Source organism: Polistes dominula, unplaced genomic scaffold, assembly GCF_049000335.1.
Source record: "Polistes dominula isolate Pdom_NZ unplaced genomic scaffold, Pdom_raw_medaka contig_79, whole genome shotgun sequence".
NCBI lineage: Eukaryota > Metazoa > Arthropoda > Insecta > Hymenoptera > Vespidae > Polistes > Polistes dominula.
In genome coordinates, this window is record NW_028300916.1 from 3,984,230 (window position 1) to 3,990,109 (window position 5,880).

At 20.7% G+C, this 5,880-nt stretch overlaps 1 long non-coding RNA gene across 1 annotated transcript; it reads right to left on the minus strand.

Moving 5' to 3' along the window:
* Positions 1 to 1,202: 1,202 nt before the first annotated feature.
* On the minus strand, positions 1,203 to 4,454 carry LOC149033096 (uncharacterized). Its single transcript, XR_016176074.1, has 3 exons — positions 4,249 to 4,454; positions 3,607 to 3,665; positions 1,203 to 1,438 (listed from the first exon to the last, which is right to left on the minus strand). It is a non-coding gene; the product is annotated as an uncharacterized LOC149033096 (long non-coding RNA).
* Between the last annotated feature and the right edge of the window lie 1,426 nt (positions 4,455 to 5,880).

The window sequence follows — 5,880 nt, forward strand, 5'->3', positions numbered from 1 at the left end:
CATGCCAACGGTTCTCAAATCATGAGAAGGATCCTCCTGAGAAATTATCTCATGTTTTCACGTTCTTTTTATTTCATTTGCTAATATTTATTTGTGGGCAAACTAATCATTCGACAATATCGTCATTATCAAATTTTAACACTTAATATATCACATGAAAATTAATGAAAAAAAAAAAAAAAAAAATGACGATTAATAATAGGCTCATTTTTTTCTCATTAATTATAATAAATGTAAAAATAATGGACATAATTATTAAGATATTACTCCTTTCTTATCTTCTTTTTTTTTCGTCTTTTTTTTTTTTTTTGGTAATTATTTATTAGTCGTTAAAAAACTATTCGTAAAAAATTAGAAAATACTCTAATGACATAGATTAAAAAATAATTTTCTTGGTAATAAAAAGTATTAGTCATATATAAAATAAGTAATTTAATTGTATAAGTATTATTTTCTAGCATATGTTTGATAGAAAAAATAATCCTAATTGTTTTTTAATATTATTATCTATAATCTTAGTATGAGTAACACGAATAGATAAATATTTGTACGTATTTTGTAAAAAAATGTTCCTTTTTTAAATGTCTTCTTAATTATTTTTGTTAAATAAATAATTAATTAATTAATTAGTCCCTTTATTTTTCTATGATCTTAATTCAATTGAAGTTATATTATTTTATAGATATAATTAAAAATAATGAAGAAAAACAACGTAAAATTAAAAAAGAATATAAATTATCATAGTTAAAAAATAATCAAAATCATTATACAATATTATTGAGAACCTTCACAAATGTTTTTTAATATTAAGCTTACAATCAATATTTACCCAAAATATTTACAAATTCACAGGACATTAACAATTGACCACAGGCGATTTTGGTAGGTTTCATGTTTCACCGTATATATCTTTATCCCTTAGTTAAAGGCTTCGTTCATTTTTCAAATCTTTAAAAAACTCTATTATGAACACAAACAAACTTTAAATGGAATGATCAAAATTTTTATAAATATATGTCTGCCATATAATTGATAGCTTTTTTTCAATATTATGAATTTTTTATATCAAAATATTTCTATAATAATAAAAAAATATGTTTTTAAAAAACATTTCCTAATAATATAAATAAATAAATATTCATAAATTATCTCGTACCAGCTTTTTAAAGCGAGAGTCCTTTCTCACAAAAGAAAACTTTTGTTAAAAAGGTACCGAAATGCTGGGGATATGAATGGTCCAGGTATCCAAAAAAATATCCTGCCAAATCTATAGAAAAGTTGCTACCAGTTAGCCGCTGTGTTATATTTTTATGGTGAGGATATTGATGGGTTTTAGAACAGCCAGCTTTGCACATATAAAGAAGGGCCCCTTTATGAAAAAACATCTGACAGCTGACCACTGTGCGTCCAGGGTCTACCCATACTTATGGTTCATCTGCTGAAATCAACACTTTTTGTCATTCACGAACAATTTTGGTTTCCGTAATTTCTACATTCAATTTTCACATACATCTTTAAATTTATCTTTAAATTTATCTTTAAAGTTTTGTTAATTTTATTGATTATTAAAAAAATAAATAATTAATTTTTTATTATTATTTATATATTTTTTTTTATATAAAATTTATATTATATTTATTATAATTATATTGTAATATATATATAAGTTATATAATTATAATATAATTAATATATAATAAATACTAATATATATAGTAATAATAAACATATATATATATATATATAATATATAATAATATAATATAATTAATATTAATAAATATTATATTATAGTATATATTATTATAATTATATTATAGTATATTATTATAATTATATTATAATATAATTTATATTATATTTATATATATATATATATAATAATATATATTTAAATGTTTATTATGCAATCTTATCAATGATGATAGGCTTATGATAAAATAATAAACTACCTTATTATAATTTAATATAAAATTATTAAATAAATGAAAATAATAATTGTTAATATTGAAAATGAAAGATAAACGATTTTGCGATTTTTTCTTAAAAAGTTTCTTTTACAGGCCCCTTTTTTGGATTAGAAGTGCTTTATCCTTACCCATCGGCTATTCTTTCTTTATTCTTTCTGAGTTCTTTTAAGGTGAAAAAATGTGGAAGCGGAGGAAGAAAATAATAAAAAAAAAAAAAAAAAATAGAATGAAAACAAGGAAGGAAAAGAACTAACAAGGGTCTCTCGTCCCTCAGAGACCTTTGGTTCGGTTTGTACGCCGTGTGCCATTCATCGGCACGCGCGCATACTTTCGAAATAAATACATGGGGATGATGGCTGGTAGACTTTTTGGACCTTATGCTTGATCTGTTAGAACCTTACTTTTATGTATATGTATAAAATGATATATAATATATGTATAATAATATAATGAGATCTATATCATACATGTATATATATATATATGTAGATATGATATAGATCTCATTATTGCAAGGTTAGGTTATGAATAATAAAAAAGGAAAAGAACTGCTAACGACATCTAACGACATGACCGACGAAAATTTAAACAGGATTTTTTATTTGTAAAAGGATAAAGTTATACAACAAATGATTTACCTGGAAAGGAAAAGATCTTCTTTTTTTGTTACAAGTTACATAAAAATTAGAACATTATAAATTATTAAATTATATATTCATTAAATAATTAATAGATTAATTAATTATTATAAAATTATTAAATAATAAATAAATTAATTATTTGTTATAAAATTATTAAATAATAAATAAATTAATTATTTATTATATAATTATTAAATATAAAATTATTATTAATTTTTATATAATTATTAAATAATTAATAAAATAATTAATTATTATATAATTATTAAATGTAAAATTATATAAATATAAAATAATATAATAAAAGAATATGTAAAATTATTATTAATTATTATATAATTATTAAATTAAATAATAATGAAATAAATAATACATTAATTATTATATAATTATTAAATATAAATGTAAAATTATATCAATATACAATAATATATAATAAAAGAATATATAAAATTATTATTAATTATTATACAATTATTAATATATTGTAATCTATATATTTTATTGAAAGTGTATGTTAGTTACGTCATTTTAACAAACTAGGTCACAACCTCGAACCATTTTTTCTAACTTTCTTTTTTCTTTTTAGAAAAGATAAAAAGACCATTCAGTGAAATATATCTTAATTTTAAAAGTCAATAAATAAACAGAAAAAAAAAAAATAAGAAAACTGATCGAATTGTTATACTATAGAAGAAAGGGTCAGTCATTGAACAATACAAATGGTTTTTTTTTTTTATACTAAATTAGGACAATATATCAATGCTATTCAGCATCATAATGAGATTTAAAAATTCAAAGTTGTGTAACATTTGGTCAAGCCTTCTTTCATGATTATCTAAGAGAAATATTCGAATATACAATTAATGTCCTCGACCTAACAGCATCATCAAAATCACATTGAATTCTATTTCAATTTTCAATTGAAAGCAAAATATTCTATGTCAATAAAAATCCCATGATTTATCTAACATAAAAGAAAGAAAATTATTTACCTTGTGTTATCCTTTGTTCAAACCTCTTTTAGTTTCATTTCAACTTTCTTTTATTCTCCCTGGACAAAAATATAAAAGATATAACTATTTAATGTAATATATTAATAATTTTATAATATATATAATATAATAATAATAATAATTTTAGAATATATAAATGTTAGATATAACTATATAATATAATAATAATAATTTTATAATAAATAAATATAAGATATATCTATATAATATAATATTGATAATTTTATAATATATATTAATTTTTTATATTATATAATTTTATATTATTTATTATTTAAATTATTTTATTATTATATATTATTATTATTATTATTATTATTATTATTATTATTATTATTATTATTATTATTATTATTATTATTATTATATATTATTATATATTATTATTATACTATTATATATATTATAGTATTTATTATATTAAATATTATATAATATAGTATTTAGTATTTATATAGTATTATATACTATTATATATTATAATATTTATTATATTAAATATTTATTATATTTATTATATTATATATATATATATATATATATATTAAATTTATTTTTCTGACAAAATAACCGTTATTTTTTTCTAGAAACTGCTAAATCGTTCGATTTCTTAAGATTTACCTGAAAAGATTCTGCATTCCAGAATGTTTTCTTGTTCTATGAACAAAAAAAATATCTAAGGATCATTGACTGCTTTCATCATGCAAGGTCAATTTATTACTCATTCTGTCTGCTTCACTAAGCCGTACTGTGTACATTGTCCCTAAAAAAAAAATTTGAATATTAAAGAAACTGGAAAAGTGGAATTTATATGGTTGATGGTCAAAGCACAGGTGATACTTCTGATTACTTTTTAGAATGGTTCTTACCTGGTTTTTTGCTTTATGCTTTTTTCTTTTTGCTTTTTTCTTTTTGCTTTTTGCTTTTTGCTTTTCTTTAATACTTTAGTTTCCTTTTTTCGTTCGACTTCGTTTTATCCTCTCCTTTCTCTTTTTATTTCTATTTTTCCCCCTTTCAAATTTCTCCTTTTTTCCGTCCAGTTCTTTTTTTCTTTTTTCTTTTTTAGATTTCTTTGTTATCTTCCGTCGACATTCGATACGACCCCAAATGCACGTATGTCCAATGATTTCCGTTTTTCGTTTCAGCTGCGCCATCGTTTTGGGACCTATTTATAGAAACCTTTTTACGTACGTATTTATTCATTTTATTTTACAAGAAACGCGGAATAAACTACTCAATGGAATATCGTTGAGTTGTTCTCATTTTTTTAATAAAAGAAAAATAAAAAAACCAAACAAACAAACAAAATGAAAATTTGCCTACAAATGTACAAACTGTATTATCTTTGTTATTACCTCTGTTACCTGTTTCATTTAAAATACACTTTCGTTTCATAATTTCAATAATAATTTGAGAAAGAAGAAAAAAAAAAGGTTTGACTTTTATGCCCTCGAAATATTATATCCGTTTTTCAAATGTACACCCTTTATTTTTTTGTTCAATGAGGGGAGACCTGTTGAGGGTACAGGAGTTGAAAACATTTTTTTATCTATGATACTTGAGCTCCCATTACAAGCTAGTTACACAATGGGTATCAACCTGTTCAAGGAAGGGGAGTTTTTTTCTAGTATCGGTATCGTCCATTAGGTACGCCTTTCTATGGGGGAAGGGTGTGTGTTAAGCCCTGCAATCTCGTCGACTTTTTATACCCGATTAAAAAAAAGGGCTACTTGATTCGAGGGTAAAACAGGTGAATATAAATACCAGTGAGATATATCAATGAAATTTTTGATATCATTTTAATACTTTAATTCTTTGAGTACTATAGACGCATATATGCGTTTGAAAAAAATTATTAATCTCATCGTTGGAAGTGTATACATGTTTATTAACCCTTTTCGGACGTATTCAATTTGATTGTATTCGTCGTATTGGTCGGAATTAATTTATATAATATATATTATATAATTATTTATTATATATTTATTATCAAGTATATTATTAATATATATTATAATATTTTTAATTTTAAAAATTAAATTTATATTTAATTTTTTATAAAATTAATAAATACTAATTTAATTATAAACAAATATTTATAATATATATTTTATTAAATTATTATAATTTATTATTAATATATATATATATATATATATATATATATATATATATATATATATATATATATATTGTAATAATTATTTATATTGTAATATATTATAATAATTATTATATTTAATATATTAATAT